Raw genomic sequence first — 21,281 nt, forward strand, 5'->3', positions numbered from 1 at the left:
CATGTCTAACTTTTGACTAGAGCTGATTTGCACAGGAATTTATAATTTATTCAGGGATCTGGTGATAACTTACCTACTTTTCGTGAAAGACACAAAATGATGTTTAACGTCCACCAACTGATGCTAGCAGACGCAATACCCAGTTCAACACCGCAACTGAGATACAACAACGCAACGAAGCACCAATCTGAAAGTTTATAGTCAGGCCAGGGAATCGGACCCAGAAGACGGCTCAAAGGTAAATGTGCTACCTCTCCACTATGCTGTAGGATCAACAGGTACTACAAGTGACATCAAAGTACCTTGGATATTCTCTCTGCCACCATTCTTGGTTTTCATTGAAAATCAAGAACCTTAAAAGAGACTACGATCTGTTGCTTTGGAAATCTATCATTTATTCATTAATCTTTAAAGGTTGATTTCTCATAAACAACTTTTATGACATCCTTAAATTTAAAACACCACATATCCATCAATTTGACAAACTTGTAGCTATTCATACATTATGGAGTACATTTCCTACAGAAACAAACCAAAAAAAATTGGAAAGCTCAGCTGCACAAAATTATCCCTTGGAAGCATTTTGCCTGAGATGTCATAATTGCTGATTTTAGGGGCAGGATGTACCAATTTTCCCTTCACAAGTGGCAGGCTGGCATTACAAGTTAGCTCATTCTGATATCCCAGTCCACCCACAATAAATTGGCACATCCCAGTGCATCATGGCTTTCGTGTGGACATCTCGGCTACCTGTAGTCCAAAAACAGTTGGTCTAAACATCTCGTGAATGTGAAGACCCTAACCTTGAGTATTTAGTCGAAACTTGGCGAATTCAGCTGATACTTTAGTCACTTCATGTGTCTTTGGGACAGACTTGGTCCCTCTGAGATCATTTCATCTTGTCCACCATGTGTATCTTCCCCTACCCCTCATTTCTCCCCACATCCCTTATTTGTCTAAGTCTCCCTCTATTTTGTCCCTACGGTCGATGTTTCTCCCCCCCCCTCCCCACCCCTCACTCACTCTCATTTTGTTATGTTGCATCCTGATCAGTTCAGTGTCCTACGTCTTGAATGAGCCTCAACTTTGTATACAAAAAAATATCCACGAGTGGGCCCACGGTAATCTCTTGAGGTTGGAGTTCAGACCTCTGCTGATTTTGGGGAACTTCCCCAGGCGCCCCCCTAAAACTCTGGGAGCCACCCTGATCCGAAATCTAAAAATCTAAGATTGAGCGATCTTGCGGACCTAGTAGAAGGGCTGTATCAGGTTTCAGAGGAATTGGTTGGTAAATAAGGAATGAGTAGGGTTTCGTAGTTTCGTAGGGTAAATTCCTCCCTCCCCCTCCCCCCACCGTGAGTCCCCATGATCCAAAATGGAAAGCCGAGTGATAGTGCGGGCTAGTGCCTTGTATGCATGTGTCAAGTTTCAGAACAATTAGCTGGGTGATAAGGGAGGAGTAGAAAAAAATAGCAAATAAGTTAACGGATGGACGAGCAGACGGACAGACATCATGACCAATTTCACAAGTTCATCTCTTTGAGAATCGAGACATGACCTAAAAAGCAGTCAAAGATGTAAACCCCAATCCGACATGGCAGTATCAACATTCATCATATGTTATCTTTCTCAGAGGGATGATAAAAAGTTTCAAGAATTTCCTCTGTCGAGAGTCAACATCGATGAGGGTACTGTGCAGTGACTTTAGGTCTTCCTTGCATCACCAAGGTCCAAATGATGGTAGGTGGTGGTCACTGCTACGCCACACACCCACACAGGAAAGTTTGTAACCTTTCCCACTTTACGAGCTCTCAAGCTTGTAAAAGACAGCATGTGATGCCTTTTCTCACGGTATCTACAGTGGAAACCTCAAAGTCGATTCCATCAATTGATCCCTTGAAAGAAAGCAGGTGGATACACTTCGCCAAAGATCAAATAAAAAAATTAATAAATTTTTTTTTTTAAACATCCTCCAGGTCACCACGTTTATAAAAATACAAATTAACACGACAATGGGTATTTTGTTTGAACAGTAAAGCAAAAAAGATATTTGATGTTCACAAAATGATGCAGATGAACAAGACGGATCAAAAACGCCCCCTCCAAACGGACAGCGTACTCCAAAATGCAGCACCCCCTACCGAGAATTTTTCCTTCGGGAATCGAAGATCGAACCAATAACGGTTGAATTGATGGAAAGCATTTAACAAACTTTAGAGTTAGTAAAGGTCACGCAGATGGCGTCAGAGATCAATTGAACAATCAGAAAAAAATAACATGAACAACGAACGGGTGGGACCGGACGGATACAACTCAGAAAGGTCGTTTTTAGATCCATCTGCTTTTACCGAGAGTCCGAATCCATGGGATAAGCGAGAGCAGGTAGTGCGCTTACCTTTGCTGCTGCAGCAAGTTCAGCTCATCGTCAGAAAAAGCCCGTGCTGGGGTTCCGTGCACGGCGTGCATCACGGCTCTCAGCACGGCTCCGGGCACCACGCTTCGCACAGCCAGTAGGGCTAACATTTCAGAATACCAGAGTTACCGTGTTGCAGGTGCGCTGCGGTCGAGCTCAGGGACCATGGTATCCTTGTATAAGGGATCGAGGCGGAGCCATCGAGAATCCGAGGGGGCGGGGCTTAATCTTTATGAGCAGCGAAGGTGGTATCTGAAGAGGAAGAAGATTTATGTTTAGCGTTGTGTGTACATCATTAACATACCATTTAGAGATCCCATTTATCCCACCTTTCTTGTGGGGTTTGCCGGGGGAAGCTTGGCCCGAGTCCTTCACGAACCGGCTGGCCAGGCCTGACGATCTACGAGCTCATGCAGGAATTAGCAATTTGTTCAGGGTGCCGGTGATAACTCGCCAACTCTTCGTGAAGGACACCGTGGGATATTTAACGTCCACCAACCTATGCTGGTAGACGGGACGCCCAGTTCAACGTCCAACCGAGGGACTGCACACACATTAACGAATCACTCCGCCTGTGAGAAACAGGCATAACAGTTTACACCTGGGTCGGGATTCGAACCAAGGATAGATAGCTGAGAGGCGAGTGTTGGCTCAGGGCGCATTAAAAACCAAAGGGGTGGTGGAGATGAGCACTATTGATTTAATATAGAAACAAGCTCACTGCATCATCGGTACAGGTGCGCTTCCAAAAAAAAAACAAAAAAAAAACACCACCACAACAACAACACCACTCAGTAGGGCATACCTGATTGGCCATATCACTCAGTGGTGAAGAATAACTTTAAAAAGTATACGAGCTGGATCCGGATCTTCACCAAAATCTAATCGATTCTTCCTTGTCCCACACACAACCTGTCCAACAAGTTTCGTCCAAATCCATATATAACTTTTTGAGATATCCTGCTATATGTTGGTTTCAGCCGTATCACTCAATGGTGAAGAATCACTTAAAATTAAATAACTTTCATATCCGAATCCATATTCAGATCTTCACCAAAATCTAATCGAATCGTCCTTGTCAGACACAAAACCTGTCCAACAGGTTTCGTCCAAATCCATCCATAACCTTTTGAGATATCCTGCTATGTATCGTTTTTGTCCCAATCTCCCAATGGTGAAGAATCACTTTAAAAATTAAATAATTCTCATATCCAAATCCACATTCAGATCTTCACCAGAATCGAATCGAATCGTCCTTGTCAGACACAAAACCTGTCCAACAAGTTTCGTCAAAATCCGTCCACAACCTTTTGAGATATTTTGTTCACAAACAGAGAGCCAGACAGGGGTGAAAACAATCTCCGTCCACTCTTGGTGTGGTGGTGGAAATAACAATAACAACAACAACAACAACAACAACAGCAGCAACAGCAACAGGTCTCCGATTGGCTCTTCAGTCCAGGTGGCATTCAGCGGAGTTGATCAGTTGAAAGACATTCGCAGTACTTTTGAACTCCCGGGGTGTGCTCAGTATCTAGCGCTCGCCAAGCCAGCCGTTCCTTAGCGGTTTCAAATGGAGTGCTTGCTTGAGTGCTTAAGCCACTTGGCGAGCGCTCTCCAAGAAACTTGGTAACCTAACACACCCCAAGTCCGCGTCATTCATATGAACCGGGGAATCGTTGTAACGTTTCGCGCATGGAATGCTGAGGGTGTATATAAAAGAATCTTCCAGTTTGGCTGATGGTCCCGCTTCTTCTATTTCTATTTTTAGCTTATTTTTTTTTCTTTCTTTCCATTTCCAGCTGTTGTCTTTGTGAGATCGTGGCTCTAAAATCGAACCAAGGTTAAAAGTTCGTGGCGTCAGCAGAGATATCGACAAAGGAAATGCCAAATAAATCGATTTCATACAATAAATATTAAATCCTAATCGTAGGAATTCGATAGATGATGAAGAAGAAGAAGCGTGTTAGACTCCGCCCCTTTTCAAACTGCGTGTACCCTCACAGCGCTAAGTTTAGCAAACGGAAAGTGCTTTGGGAGAGTTCGGAGCCGCTGCTCTGTCACGGTGGCGCGGGTTTAGTGAAGGTAAACACTGTTGCCGTGTAATGACAAGCCGATTAAAACGAATGGCCTGAGGAAAATGATTTATAGATCAGCTTGAACGCAGTGACGTCACAGCGAACGGATCGCGGTGTTTTACTGCTGCCGGTAAGACCGAGCACCCGAACCCCGCGCATGGCGTCGTTGTTTTGTAACACGATCCCCGGACAGTGGAACCCTTCCTCGGGCTGCGCACACCAGGCGACGGTGTTATCGCGACTCGCGGACATGCTCTTCGATAAATCGCTCTTTACTCTCCTTTTAATGACTCCACAGCTGGAGGCGTTACGTTTTCGGGTTGTGCGTACGTGCGTGCGTGCGTGTCAGATTTTCTTTACCGCAATATAACTTATGAACCGCTGAAAGGATTTTGACCAAACTTGGTACAAATGTGTACTATGATGCATAGATTAGGTGATTCGATTTTGAGTTCAAAAGGTCAAAGGTCTTTGGTCATGTGACCTTTAATTGAAAACCTTTGCTACCACCATAATTTGTTAACCAAGGAATGGATTTCAACAAAACTTGGCGCAAGCATTGACTGCGATACAAAGATGAGTCGATTCGATTTTTTTGGATCGACGGGTCAAAGGTCATGTGCCCTTTGAAAACAATTTTTCAGATCATACCTCGAGTTGGAATCATTTGATCTTTTTGTTTCTCTCTCATCACTCATGTGATCTTGAAAATCGTGGCTCGAAAATCGAACCATGGATATCGAACCATGGGATCAACCATGGATGATCTTGAAAATCGTGGCTCGAAAATCGAACCATGGATAAATCGAAAACCATGGATTGGTCCAGCTGGAGGCGTTACGTTTTCGGGTTGTGCGTACGTGCGTGCGTGCATGTCAGATTGTCTTTACCGCAATATAACTTATGAACCGCTGAAAGGATTTTGACCAAACTTGGTACAAATGTGTACTATGATGCATAGATTAGGTGATTCGATTTTGAGTTCAAAAGGTCAAAGGTCTTTAAGGTAAAAAGGTCAAAGGTCACAAAAATGTGACCTTTAATTGAAAACCTTTGCTACCACAATAACTCGTTAACCACGGAATGGATTTCAACCAAACTTGGCGCAAGTATTGACTGCGATACAAAGATGAGTCGATTCGATTTTTTTGGATCGACGGGTCAAAGGTCATGTGCCCTTTGTAAACAATTTTTCAGATCATAACTCGAGTTGGAATCATTTTATCTTTTTGTTTTTCTCTCATCACTCATGTGACCTTTAGTTACCTCCATCACCAAAGGTGGATGGGTGTCGATGCTTCCACCCCTATCTATTCCCTTGTCAGCAGGATATCTCAAAAGGTTGTGCATGGATTCGGCCGAAACTTGGAGGACACGTTGGGTGTGTGACGAGGAATAATTGATTCAATTTTGGTGAAGATCCGGATACGAGAATTTTTTAAGTGGTTCTTCACCATTGAGACGTGGTGCCAAAAACGATATATAGCAAGATATTTCAAAAAGTTGTGGACAAGTTATGAAAAAACTAGGTGGATGGGTTGGGCAGGTGACAAGAGCAAGCCGATTAGATTTTGGTTCATGTCCGAATCCAGATCCGGAATATCGGTGAGATACAAAACGTAAACTGTTCAGCCTGGCGGAGATATGCTCTCTACTGAGTGCCGTTCTAGTTTGTCATGTGACGTTTAATTGAGTTAAAATTCGTCCCAGCGCACCTGGTCACAGCAACCCACACGATCGCACCTCTTGCCTACAAACCCTGGCTAAATCACCTGAATTCATCCCTGCTGTTCAAAACAACATCAAGCTCACCCTGTTCAACACCCGGTCCCTCAACAATAAATGCCTCATCCTGAACGAATACATCCTGGACAACAAACTGGACTTTCTCTGTCTCACCGAAACCTGGCAACAACCTCTGGACTACTACACACTCAACCTCACCACACCCAGTGGATATTCCTACGTCAATAAACCACGCTCGGAGGGCCGAGGTGGTGGAATTGCCGTTATCCACCGTCAAGACATCAAGACCAACCTCATCTCCATCTCATCTGCTCCATCATTTGAACACCTGGCTTTAAAACTCTCTGGTCACACGCAGTCAGTCATGGCTGTCGTCTACCGCCCTCCCAAACCACACCCATCATTCCTGTCTGACTTCTCCTACTTTCTGACCCAGCTATGTTCCCTCTCCCCCTCAATCCTCCTCCTTGGTGATTTCAATATCCACATGGACTCCACTGACTCCACAATAACCACTGACTTCACTGATTTACTCACCTGCTTTAACCTCACTCAACATGTCGACTTTCCTACCCATATCCGTGGTCACATTTTGGACCTTGTCTGCTCCACTGGATTAAATTTGCACCATCTCTATGGCTCCGACCTCACCCTCTCTGACCACTTAGCCATCACTCTGACCATCAACATCCCCGCCCCAACTCCAAGGCATTATCGCACAATCAACTTCCGTAAGCTAAACGCTCTTTCACCTACCTCATTCTCATCCACCCTCTCTGAAAAAATGTCCACTTCTCCCTTCATTGACCTCCACACCCCTTCCGACCTCACTGACTACTACAACCACACTCTCTCCTCCTGCCTTGACCAGCTTGCGCCTGTAAAAACCAAAACAGTTTCTTTCACCCATTCTGCTCCCTGGTTTACCCCTGAACTCCACCTGATGAAAACTCGTGCTCGCCAACTTGAAAGACTCCGCAATAAAACGGGTCTCACAGTTCACTCCCAAGCCTACAAGGACCACATACAACACTACAAAGATGCCCTCTCCCGCGCCCGCTCTGCCTACTACTCTCAAATTATCCACTCTGGCTCCGGAAACCCAAAAGCACTCTTCTCGACAATAAACAAACTCCTCCGCCCCCTGAACACCACCACCCAGTCATTCACAGTAGACAACTGCATCTCCTTCCTCTCTTTCTTCCAACGCAAAATTGACAACATCTACAACAGCTTGACCACCGCCGCACCCGCTCCCCCTCCAACCACCTGCCCCCCCTTGTCCTGCCATCCCCTGTCTCGGTTCTCCCCAATCTCTCCTACTGACCTCTCTGAACTCCTCATAGGAATGAAAACTGCCACCTGCACTCTTGACCCCATCCCCTCCAGCTTTGTCAAGGCCTCCCTCCCTGCTCTCTCTCCACTTATCATTGCAACAATAAACTCCTCCCTGTCTACAGGCATCGTCCCACCTTCCCTCAAAATTGCTGCTGTTACCCCCATTCTAAAAAAACCTGGTCTAAACCCTGACACCCTAAACAACTTCAGACCCATCTCCAACCTACCCTTTCTGTCAAAAGTTTTGGAACGCGCTGTAGCCACTCAACTCAAACATCATCTCTCTGCCAATAACTTGTATGAAACATTCCAATCCGGATTCCGCTCCAACCACAGTACTGAAACTGCTCTCCTCAAAATCACCAACGACCTTCTCCTCTCCTCTGATGCTGGCAACCTCAACATTCTCGTCCTCCTCGACCTCAGCGCTGCCTTTGACACCATCGATCACACTATCCTCCTCACCCGACTTGAATCCACCTTTAACGTCACCGGCACTGCCCTCTCTTGGATTAAATCATACCTCTCTGACAGATGCCAGTTCATCTCCATCAATAACTGCAAATCCCCCACTGCTCCCCTCCCCCAAGGTGTCCCCCAAGGTTCAGTTCTTGGCCCCCTCCTCTTCATCCTTTACCTGTCCCCGCTCGGTCACTTAATCCGCCGTCATGGTCTCCAATTCCACTGCTTCGCCGATGACATCCAGCTTTTCATCTCCACCAAGTCCGTCTCCACCGACACCCACTCTATCCTGACAAACTGCATCACTGAAATAAAATCCTGGCTTCAAATCAACTTCCTCAAGCTTAACTGTGATAAATCTGAAATAATCATCATTGGCCCAAAAACGCTCACAAAATCCACCCATAACTTTGCCCTCAACATCGACGGTATCCCAGTATCCACCTCCCCTCACATCCGGAATCTTGGCGTCATCTTTGACCAAACCCTTTCCTTCGACAAATACACTAAACAGATCACAAAGTCAGCCTTCTTTCACCTGAAAAACATTGCCCGTCTCCGCTCATCCCTCTCCTCCACGGCTGCAGAAACCCTCATCCACGCCTTCATCACCTCCCGTCTGGACTACTGCAATAGCCTCCTCTATGGTTCACCCTCAAAAATCACCAATAAACTCCAATACATTCAGAACTCCGCTGCCCGTCTACTCACTCATTCCCGGACCCGTGACCACATCACCCCCGTCCTTTACAAGCTTCACTGGCTCCCCATCCCCCAGAGAATCCAGTACAAAATCCTCCTCTTGACATACAAAGCCCTCCATAACCTGGCCCCATCCTACCTGGCTGACCTCCTCTCCAGACACACTCCCACCCGCAACCTCCGCTCTGCTGGTACCAACCTCCTGACCCCCTCCATCCGGACCAAATTCAGATCCTGGGGGGACAGGGCCTTCTCCATCGCTGCTCCCACCCTCTGGAACTCACTACCTCACACCATCAGAGACTCCTCCTCACTCACCACATTCAAAACATCACTAAAGACCCACCTGTTCAACGCTGCATTCAACATTCAACCCACAGCATTTAACCCCTGACTATCTCTTCTCCTTCTCCCTCCTTTTGCTTTAAATATTTCCCTATTGATTCTTGTCTTGTCTTTTTGATTCTTGTCTTATATATATGCCGTATATCGCTGCTGTTTGTTTTCTTGATTCTTGTCTTTTTGCAATTGTTGTTTTCATGTATTGTTATGCATTATGTTTTCCACTCTGTCAAAGCGCCTTTGGGCTTCTGGAAAAGCGCTATACAAAATAAATGAATTATTATTATTATTATTATTAAAATGTAACATGTAATGCCATGTAATATGGTTGGCACGCAATGCGGGTGGGAGTCATATAAATTGAAGCATTGGCGTCAAATACGATCTTCTATTTCATGTTTGTAACCTGGGTTTCTCTTTATATTTTCATCAATTTTACTTATTTGACAGGATAGTAATAAGGCAGGGAGGGGTCTTTCAGTCAGTAGTTAATACATGGATTGGTCCTCCAGATAAAGGTAGTGGCAGCAGAAAGAGACAAAGTAGATAGGTTTAAATTGGAATTGGATAGGTACCGACATGCATTGGATATAGAGGGTACAGGTACAGAGATATTGGCAGGGCCTCGAGGTAGCTTGTGTGTGGGTTATGGTTTCTGGGGTTGGTGCAGCGCAGCCATGATGGACCGAACAGCCTCCTCCTGCACTGAAGTTCCTTGTATATCTTTGTACCATTTGAGTACAAGAGCCGCTAGCCATGGGAAAGCGTTTACTTTCTATCGTTAAATATTATGCTGTGAATTAATCAACAGGCATTTAGATCGGTTTAAAAGTAATAAAATTGATAAATGAGGGGAGAAAAGTCACAGGTGTCATGAGAAATTAAAGTTTCAGCCTAAAAACGATTGCAGCGAGTACTTTTCAAAAACCTTTTCTACAAATCTTGTCATTAAAAAATAACAGGTGAAGCACCATGATTGTCTCATCATGTTAGCTAACTCTGTAGTTTTGGGCACTGCGTCACCGCCCTCAAACTCGATCTTTAATGATTTTTGTTCTTGACTGGTTATTGGGTTTATTTGGAATAACTTTATCCCCATCTCCCAGCAGAGAGCACTGCATCCCAGAGCATGCCGTCCTTCGAATGTGGACCTGTTTTGGCCTACTGTCCCATATTAATTTGCGTTATGGAGATGAAATATTGCATAGTATCGGATCTCTCGAAATGAGTAGGCCATTGTGTAGTTGTATCCTGGCAAATTCCATTTTGGGGTTCCCCATCTCGTCGGTATTACCTGCATTACACGGAATGTTGTCAGTCAGAAATTCAATCTGACAAAAAATTGAACCTGGGTGTTGTATAGGTATCAGATTGCTGTCTCAATTGCTCCCAATTTTTTTTTCTTTGCTGCTAAGGAATATGCAACCTCCCATTTTTGAGATCTTTTTAACCAGCGCAAGAATAAAAGGCTTCCATTTTTTTAAAATATCGTGGTATTTTTACCACGGGCTTCTGCTAGTTAACCTTTAAGACAGTAAAAAAAAGTCTTTCTAAAATATATATTTTTAATACATATATTTATATACACCTCTAACAATTTGCTAAAAACTTTCAAAGCAATGTAATCGTTACCTCGGCTGTCAGGATACCCTAGGCCCTAGAGGCCTAGAGGTATGTGCACTCACCTTTGAGCTGTCCAGCCAGAGTTCAAATGTTAACCCAGCTATAAACTGTCACCCTGGAATTTTGAATGCAGAGTAACACATCAATGTGTGCGCTGTGCATCGGAAATACGATAAGCCTGAGGACCCATCTGCCATGTAGCACTGGTTGTTGGTGGATGATAGAGATCCCACGGTGTCTTTCGCAAAGAGTAGGCGAGTCATCGCCGATCCACTGAACAAATTACATTGCCACCAGAAAGTGCCTTGGCACGACATCAGCAGCACAGCCGTACCTTGGTGAATGATGCAGTTAGCAAGTAGAACTCATAGTGGGGCAACTTAGCATAACAATTGTGCATTTTGTGAGGAAAGCACCAAATTTGGCACAGTAGTAGACTATCATATTATGAAAAGATCTGGATATTGGGCCATCTCAGATTCAGAGATTAGATTTTTGCAAGATTTCGATTTGATTGGGATCGAAGAGAACACCTTCTTCGTCTTCTGTACAGTGAAGTTGCCAGCCCTGAATTCTCTGGCTACATCTGGGTGCTTCATTGGGAGTGCAACCATGTCCCTCAGGTGAACAGGGACCCACCTGGCATAGTGTGTGTGGTCTAAGGCATGGAACCATGGGACCAGTTCCATCAGGGCATCAAGGTACATCGTGAATGAAGCCTGCCGCAGAGAACGCACGTAGACCAGTACCAACATCTCTAGTTCCAGCACAGTTGCCCAGTACTGAAAGTTGGGAATGTCTTCTCTCTGGTGACACCAGCCTTCGAACTCAGGCAGGTCTTCTGCATCATCAGCATATGTCATACAGTGGCGTTCATACGCACGGTGTTGCAGGATGTGCAGTGCCGCTGCAGTGATTTGATGAGCTCTTCTTGTGCGGGTGACGTGGGCAGCTCGCAGGAAGGAGTCGGCCGGCCCTGGCGTTGCAATCTCAGCTTGCAAATCTGCAAAATCTGCAAATCTTGCAAAAATCTAATCTCTGAATCTGAGATGGCCCAATATCCAGATCTTTTCATAATATGATAGTCTACTAGTGTGCCAAATTTGGTGCTTGTATCACAAAATGCACAATTGTTATGCTATATTTAGCTTAGCTGCCGGACTATCAGGATCGATTCCCATTCCAATATGCATTCACTAACAATAATCATGAATGTCTCCTTTTTGGCATAAATTATTGATTTAGTTGAAGCCTTGATTGTCCACCTGTCTACATCCAAATTAATACTGATTATTATGAAAGCACTTGTGTTTATTTTGCTGATGAACAATTCCGTAAGTCTAACTATTGCTTGTACTTACACCTTTTGTCCTCTTTGTAGTCAAACAAACTTCAGTACCATCTGTGCCATAGCAAAACAGCGCAGATGAAGAGAAGGCACAGAGAACAAGTAAACGAAAAAACATGTTTTAGGGCTACACACTTTGTTGTTTTAAAAAAAGTTTTAAACCTATTTTTATTTTTATTTTAATCTCTTGAAAAAAAAAATTTTTTTTCAAAATTAAAATTTGATAGTTGAAAATGTACCAGAAAAGAGGATCATGGGCCAAATTTCAGCTCTCTAGGATGTATGAAAAACCTAGAAAACGAACGGCTGAAATATTTGAAACGGGACAAACAAACAAAGTTCAGATGAAGATAAATAAAAGTGTGTAAAAATAGGACTGACAGGTTAAACAGGTGGAAGGAGGCTTGATAGGTGGACTCAAGCCTTTCAACACAAAGTGGGTTAAAGCAACTATTTTAATATTTCTACCACCATCTTCCCCTTGACCAACCTATTATTTATCCACCTCATCTCCCAATTGTGCCTTTATTTATTTATTTATTGTTCTTTCAAGAAAGCATAAATCATTTAACATACTTTGGGCATTCAAAAAGTTATACAAATGAAATGCAATTGACCAAGTCAAATCAACAGTTCGTTTTTTAATTTCTCCAAAATCTACTTATATAATTGGCAAGAAAAAAAATCACCTGTTTATTTTTTTATGCCTCCGCCAACGAAGTCCTGATGTTTTCAGGTTGTCTGTGCATCCGTCCATCCGTTATAGGTTTTCATTACTGCGTTAACTTAAGAATGGCTGAAGGGATCCAAGTCAACCTTGTTGCACGTATGTGTAACGATGCAAAGATGACCTAGTTTAGATTATGGGGTCAAAAGGTCAAAGACCAGATGGCCTGTTAGGTAAAAATTCTGTTGCAGTGCTTACTGTAAACCAGTAATGGGATTTTGACCAAACTTGGTAGAAGTATATATTGTTACGGACGCGGTTAAAGGATGTTATTTTACCGAGCGGTGGTATTACCGCGACCGAACAGTTATTCCCCGACTAGAACCCGATTCCACCCAAATGTTGGCCGTATCGCACCGCAGCTGCTCAATATGGAAAACTCTAAAGCGACCGAATACAAAGAGGAAGAAGACGTACAGAAGAGTAATTGGATATATTATTTACACATATAAGCAGGCAGAAAGCAGTCACGTTTATTTACAGAAGAGATTAGATACACAGTGCAACGCTAGCTTACCTACAGTCTTAATTAACCCAGGGACAGAACAAACAAGGACAGACTCACGCGGGGAATGATGATAGGACTGGCGGGAGATGGATGGCTGGCGGGATATGGATGGCTGGCGGGATAGGGAGGTCCAACTGGTCCTGCAACCGATCGACTCGTTGGGCAGCCGCCGCCCCTTCGCGGCCCTGCTCCAAACTGCCGTCCAGGCCTCACGCTGCTGTGGCTGCAGTTTCGGTGGCTCCAGCTGCAGTAAATGCAGTTTCGGTGGCTCGAGCTGCAGTAAATGCAGTTTCGGTGGCTCGAGCTGCAGTAAATGCAGTTTCGGTGGCTCGAGCTGCAGTAAATGCAGTTTCAGTGGCTCGAGCTGCAGTAAATGCAGTTTCAGTGGCTCGAGCTGCAGCTCAACCCTGGACTTCTTTCGGACTCAACTCAAAGCGCCTCTCTTGGACTCAACCGCTTGGACTCCCTCTCGTCTCTCTGTCAAAGCTCATCTCCTGGACCCAACTGCTTGGACTCCCTCTCGTCTCTCTGTAGAAGCTCATCTCTTTGGGAAATGCCCTGCCTGCGGGTTATATAGGCCCCGCCCCTCAACCTTCGCGAACCTCCTCGATGTTTCTCTCCACACCCTCTCCAAGTCCAACCCCTTGTCCGTGGTTGGTTGAGTGGGGCTGACTCACTCCTCCCCTCTATGACGAGGTGGGGACCCGCCTTTCTTCCCCAACCCTGCCTCATGGCCAATGGCGGCAATTGTTGGTTGGCAATGCGAATGGTAATTGACGAAAAGGGGGAATGGAAGTTTTGGGAATGGGAATGAAGGGAATCTATCTCTTTCACTGGTGCAATGGAGTATTTCAATTAATGGGAGACACCGCCTTACCCTAAAACACATAATAAGATATAACTATTGAACAGGGGTATTCTATGATTGGCTGTGGTGTGGATGCTTTATGGACTAATTATGGGACGCCCTTTGACTTTTACACAGCTCCGGAGGCAGGAGGCGCAGAATAAACAATAATTATAATACACACAATCAAAAAAAATACAGTCCTCATATCCGCAACACTGCACCCTCCTCCTCTTAGGCACGTCCCGGGCCTACAACTTTTATTTAGTGTGACACGTAGGTGTAGTTCCCTCTACTTTTAACCTGACCCTGAGTGCGACAGTTTTAAAACATAAATAAATGTGTCCCGCTGCTCCATTGCACCCTGCCTAACAGACTTACGCCCACATTTAACCGAATTGCGGAATGGTCTTCAAACTATACATTGACGGTGGGGAGCATTATTTACACTGATTCTGCTTTTATTTACAAAACTAACCCAGGACCTGTAATTGTTCTTTCTGGGGGGGGAGACAGTCTGCTCTGCATCAATGCACCATGAAAGCACCTATAACGCACCAACACACCCTCAAGCACCAATCGGTGCAGTCACCACAGTTCATCAGTGTTCAATGCATGTTCAATAATAAAAATAAATCAACAACCCCTAACCCTGCAGGTGATCTCTTGCTCTTCGGCTCCCTCTGCTGGCTATTATTATATCTTCCAGTTGTTGTCATTCTCTCTCATTTTCTTACTGGCGGCCTATTTGCAATAAAGTGTGCCCAACGTGTCCATTTTATTTTCTTTATTTATGGCCCACAGGGCCGACTACGTGTGGTTCACCTGTGGGGCATCGGTGCCCTGTGGCCAAGGTCCGCCAGCAAGATTTCGGGCCCTCATGGCCGGTTCCAGCAGAGGGGCCATGCCCCAACCCATGGGGTCCATAAGTGGTGCTCGGCCACTGACATGTGGTCCATAATGTGGTGCATCGATGCAGACAGCTGGTTTTGGGAATTCCGGGCGCACAATGGAGGACTCACGCACACTCCCCTCGGCGCCCAATGGCGCACAGGTCATGTGGGAGACAAAAGGGGGAAGACAAATGAGCGAGGGGTAAGGTCACAAGGGTACACATCAATAAGGCAATGCAAGGCAAAATGCGTACGGCGGGCGAAATGAGAAAGCTCGTCCCTACCGTACGTCACCCCCCCCTGTCACCTACACTACCCTTGCCCTTACCCCATATTTACCAAAAATCTACACATTTTACAAATTCGTCACTACTGTCACGTCTTCCCCATATTCCTCCTATACCAAATTCGTCACCACAATCCCTCTACTTCAAAATTTGCCATCACCCAATTCATCATCAATCCTCATAAGGAGGAAGAGATGGAACACAAAGCACAATGTCACACCCACGTCATGATGCGTCTCACAATCCAAAACATTTGCATCATAAAATAATCAAACAACCTGGCATGGTGTGGAGTACCTGTCACCTCAGGTGAGTGGATGCAGATGGTGCGAGGAGACTTCATCCTAACTACTTTCTAAATGACATTAACACACGTTACACTACCCGGGGTCTTTCCCTGCCAATCCATTGGCCAACTTACACTATGGGTTCTAAAAACCAATTCCCATTGACCAACTGTGGTGCTTCTCAATTTGGGGTCTCACTCCCCCGATTCATCTCCCGGTGCCCTTGCACAATTTCTGGGCTGTGACGTGTAGCTCTCCCAGCAGGTCTACCCACCTGCACACCTCCACCACTGCAGTTGCCACCCGAGCTTACCTAGCTCCTCACCCTAACCTAACTAACTGGGGAAGGCCCCTCCTGGCTCTGTCACCCCTTGGTGCCCTCTGGCACTGGGCGACCCGGGTCCGTCCTCCGGATCCTCGGGCCCCATCTACAACTACTCTACCGGCTCCCAGAGCCCACCTGCGGCCTCACCTGGCCGACATCCTCACAGTGGTGGAGTGCCCAAACCAACTACACACACTAACAGGCTACACGCCCAGCCATTTCCACAACACTAATGCACCCATCCAAATACCATTCTGTCACCCGCACCACAGATGCCAATATCCAACCACAATTTACCTATACCCTCTACCTAACACTTACACTACCCGCCCCGGGTATTCGTGATGGGGGTCCACTCTTCCCCCATTCACACCTTCGCACCATCCACTCCACTCCATTGTTTCCACCATACTCACTCCACGACCATCCATTCCAATACTCCAGATATTCCACACTACCATTGATTCCACATAGCCACATACACCTGTTGTTGCACACCTGTGCAATCACCTCGTGCCACCTGCACCTTCCTCCTCTTCCTGGACCAGTTGGTCAACACAACACACCTCACCATTACCATCACTCAAACACTGCTCCATACACCTGTTCAGTTGCACACCTGTGCAATCACACCTGTTCCTCACACACTGCCCAATACACTTGAATACACCTCCAACACTCACACGGCATCATCTGAACTACCTGTTGCCCTGCTAACTTAGTGCTCCCCGTCTTCCCTTTAAACTAAGCACATACCACGTCATTATCATCCACACTAATCTACCTGCGTCCCCACTACAGGTGTCATTGTCACTACCTAATCTTAACGTCACCTAATGTCATCTTCTAGGTCCCTACACACAATATCCTAACCCACCCGGGCTAGTTTTCACTGCCATCAACCCCATAGAACTAGTGCTCCTTTTCCCCCCTCTGTGATTTATGGTGGATTGCCCATCCCACCACATCGGGGAGGTCCCACTATCAATTTTGCTCACCAAATTTCAGCCAATCAAAAATTTTGCCAATCATCTGCCAATCACCGTACCAATCCTCAAATTTTGCCTTTTTCTAATTTTGGGTCCAAAACACTAACCTCATCACCCGTCTACTTACTAGTGCCTCTCGGTGCGCCAATTCACTTCCAGAGCTCGGCTTCGTAAAGCCGAGCAATGAATGCGGGTTGTTTTGTGCCAGCGGCTGGATGCGTCCGGCACTCGGTGCAGGGAAGGACGCTTACCCGGGCCGAGGTCCCACGCATCACCTCGGCCCGGAGCCATCCAATGGCCCGATCTCGATCTGCCGGCACGTCTCCACAAAAAGGGGTCGCCATGGCGACCCTTCCTATTGGGCTGCCCGCTCCGCCTAGTGGAGCACGGACGCGGCCGTTCAAAGCGAGGCCCAGCGTGGATCGCGTATGGCGGTCCTTTCGGACCCGCCGCGGTTCGGATCCCCGCTGGTTCTCGCGGCACGCGAAGCCCGGCATGCACCGAGGGCCCGATTCGGCTATAAGTCGCTCTAACCGCTAACCCGGTTACCGTCGATGCCTCACCTGCATGCTTACACGCATACGCTACCCCTTTCTTGCTCATACATCCAGCTATTCCCATGCTCTTGGTCATTGCACCTTCTCTTACACACCCAGGTACACTCATTCCGCTCACAGACTTGGTCACACACCTGACCACCGAACACTTTGGCACACATTCGCCGTTCGCACACCTCACCAACACACCTCTTCGCGCCCCATCCTCGGTCACCTCCTCTATGACAATCACAGGTGTGCTCTCACTCGCACACCCAACCACGTGCCTCACTACCAACTCAAGTGTGCATTCCCACACACGCTCTACCATTCCAGGTGTGCATCCTTCCATTCCAGGTGTACATCCTCGTTCACCTGTCACAACCAACTCACGCTCCGTGTCACTCTCACTACTTTCACCTCCATTCTTGACAGCGCACTCACCCTTACTCTTGACAGCGCACTCTTTCCTCATGCACCTGTCCGTTACACACCTTTCTCGCGCACACTCTCCCGTTACATCCTCTGTAACACTCACCACAGGCGTGCATTCTCCTTCACTCTTGACAGCGCACTCTTTCCCCATGCACCTGTCCATTACACACCTTTCTCGCGCATCCTCTTGCGCACACTCTCCCGTTACTTCCTCCGTAACACTCACCACCGGCGTACATTCTCTCGTTACATCCTCTGTAACACTCACCACAGGTGTACACTCTCGTTACATCCTCAGTAACACTCACCACACCGCGCTTCCATGTGCCCCCTCGCACACGCGCTACGACCGACTCACTCTTGACAGCACACTCACTCCTTGGCGCGCACTTTTTCCTCACACACCCCATGGTCGGACATTCTCGCACACCTCTTTTTTCGCACACCAGACCTGTCACACACTTCACCAACGGCCTCTCACGAACACCCGGGTCCACATCAACCCCCAAGCCGACTGAAGCTCCCCTCACATCATCTACATTTCCACGTATATCGCCACTCACCTTGGCACCTCGTCTCCGCACCTCCTCTGCCACCTGCAAACTCTTTATTTGGTTAGTGAGCACACCATTATGAGTTGGCACCGACCTTGTACATATTCCATCACCTCCTCCTGGATTTCTCTTTTAGTTTCTGTCCGTCTCTTCTTAATTTCACTCACCTCTTCTTCCACTTCCTCTAATTTTTGCTTCACCTCTTTTATTTCCCGGTGCGTCTCCTCAAGTTCGTCCTCTAAGGCTACCTTGACCGTTTCTATGTGCGTCCTCACCTGCCGGTCCTTCGTCTCCATTACCTCTGTCACCTCGTCCAACTTCTTCGTCAACCCCTCATGTACCATCTGCCATTCCTTCTGTGTCGCTATTAATTCGTTTTTAATGTCTTTTTGTGTCGCTTTTAACCCCCCGATTATTGCCGTGTTCTTTTCCACTTGGTCCACTAGTTCCTTTTGTCCCACTGTCAGCTGTTCTACTCCCTTCGTCAGACCCTCTATTCCCCCTTGTAACCTCGCCGTATTATTCCTCACCTCTTTCTCTATACGCTTTTCGCCTCGCTTTACCTCCTCGCGTACCCCCGAGACCTCCTCACTTACACCTCGTCGTATCTCCTCCTTCATCTCCTCCATCTGGTTCCCCATCTGTTCGATTTCCCGGGCGGATTGCTCCCCTATTTCCCGCAATTTGTCTTCCATCCTATTTTCTAACCCCATTAACCCATTTTTCACCCCCTCTAACTGATTCTCCTGGGCAGCCATTCTATTTTCCACCCCCGTTAACCCATTCTTTACCTCTTTTATCCCGTTGTCTAACCCCTCAAATTTAGCTTCTAGCCGTTCCCCCATTTCTCCCATTTTGCCCCCCATTTCTCCCATTTTGCCCCCCATTTCTCCCCCCAATCGCTCACTATCAGCCCTCACTTCATCCCTCATTACCCCCATTTGGCCCTCCAATCGCTCACCCTGAGCATCCATCCGGTTCCCCATTACCCCCAATTGCTCACTCTGCAGTTTGAGAGACGCCTGCATTTGCGCCATAAATTGCTCCATGAGGGCCTGCATTTGGGCCATCCCTCCCACTTGTGCAGCGGGTGCGGCGGCCGTAGCCATGTGCGAGGTGCCATTTTGCGCGCCTGAAGCCTCGTGCGCGAGGACGCCATTTTGTGCGTCTGATACCCCCTCAACCGCCTCCTCATTGCTCCCCTCCATTTGATCCTGGGTTACTCCTAACCCCTCTCCTAGTTCACCCACCGGCATCCGATTGCCTTGACCAGCCATGGCGCAATTTCAAAATTCGGGTTTTCCTTTAAAACACAAATTTTCAGCAGCTCGTAATTTTGAGCGCGTTAAGCGCGCTTCGGGCCTCGTATCCTACTCCTGACACCAATTGTTACGGACGCGGTTAAAGGATGTTATTTTACCGAGCGGTGGTATTACCGCGACCGAACAGTTATTCCCCGACTAGAACCCGATTCCACCCAAACGTTGGCCGTATCGCACCGCAGCTGCTCAATATGGAAAACTCTAAAGTGACCGAATACAAAGAGGAAGAAGACGTACAGAAGAGTAATTGGATTTATTATTTACACATATAAGCAGGCAGAAAGCAGTCACGTTTATTTACAGAAGAGATTAGATACACAGTGCAACGCTAGCTTACCTACAGTCTTAATTAACCCAGGGACAGAACAAACAAGGACAGACTCACGTGGGGAATGATGATAGGACTGGCGGGAGATGGATGGCTGGCGGGATAGGGAGGTCCAACTGGTCCTGCAACCGATCGACTCGTTGGGCAGCCGCCGCCCCTTCGCGGCCCTGCTCCAAACTGCCGTCCAGGCCTCACGCTGCTGTGGCTGCAGTTTCGGTGGCTCCAGCTGCAGTAAATGCAGTTTCGGTGGCTCGAGCTGCAGTAAATGCAGTTTCGGTGGCTCGAGCTGCAGTAAATGCAGTTTCAGTGGCTCGAGCTGCAGTAAATGCAGTTTCAGTGGCTCGAGCTGCAGCTCAACCCTGGACTTCTTTCGGACTCAACTCAAAGCGCCTCTCCTGGACCCAACTGCTTGGACTCCCTCTCATCTCTCTGTAGAAGCTCATCTCTTTGGGAAACGCCCTGCCTGCGGGTTATATAGGCCCCGCCCCTCAACCTTCGCGAACCTCCTCGATGTTTCTCTCCACACCCTCTCCAAGTCCAACCCCTTGTTTGTGGTTGGTTGAGTGGGGCTGACTCACTCCTCACCTCTATGACGAGGTGGGGACCCGCCTTTCTTCCCCAACCCTGCCTTGTGGCCAATGGCGGCAATTGTTGGTTGGCAATGCGAATGGCAATTGACAAAAAGGGGGAATGGAAGTTTTGGGAATGGGAATGAAGGGAATCTATCTCTTTCACTGGTGCAATGGAGTATTTCAATTAATGGGAGACACAGCCTTACCCTAAAACACATAATAAGATATAACTATTGAACAGGGGTATTCTATGATTGGCTGTGGTGTGGATGCTTTATGGACTAATTATGGGACGCCCTTTTGACCTTTACACAGCTCCGGAGGCAGGAGGCGCAGAATAAACAATAATTATAATACACACAATCAAAAAAAATACAGTCCTCATATCCGCAACAATATTATGATGCAAAGATGAACTGATTATATTTTGGCATCAAAGGTGAGGAGTGAGGTGATTTTGGTGAGGTCAGATGTCATGTCAGGTAAAAATGTGATACTTGAGAACAGCTGAATGGAATGGAATGAATGGAGAACATGCTGAATCTCCGCGAGGACCAGTCTATAACTGTGATGTTTGCGGTCGACACTGTGTGTCCTGCATTGGCCTGTACAGCCATCA

At 46.8% G+C, this 21,281-nt stretch overlaps 1 protein-coding gene across 7 annotated transcripts in view; it reads left to right on the forward strand.

Annotated features, from left to right (window-relative positions):
• Window positions 1-4,362: 4,362 nt before the first annotated feature.
• Window positions 4,363-21,281, forward strand: part of KLHL30 (kelch like family member 30) — a 51,934-nt gene continuing 35,015 nt past the window's right edge. For 2 of the 7 annotated variants that reach the window (XM_068112332.2, XM_078775705.1), the window contains exon 1: window positions 4,379-4,498. The gene's annotated coding sequence lies outside the window, so the exon portion shown is untranslated. Of the gene's footprint in view, window positions 4,622-21,281 lie in introns of all 7 variants that reach the window. The other 5 variants (XM_068112331.2, XM_068112334.2, XM_078775706.1 and 2 more) reach the window with 5 other exon arrangements.

Source organism: Myxine glutinosa, chromosome 4 (genome assembly GCF_964187855.1).
Source record: "Myxine glutinosa chromosome 4, kmMyxGlut1.1, whole genome shotgun sequence".
NCBI lineage: Eukaryota > Metazoa > Chordata > Myxini > Myxiniformes > Myxinidae > Myxine > Myxine glutinosa.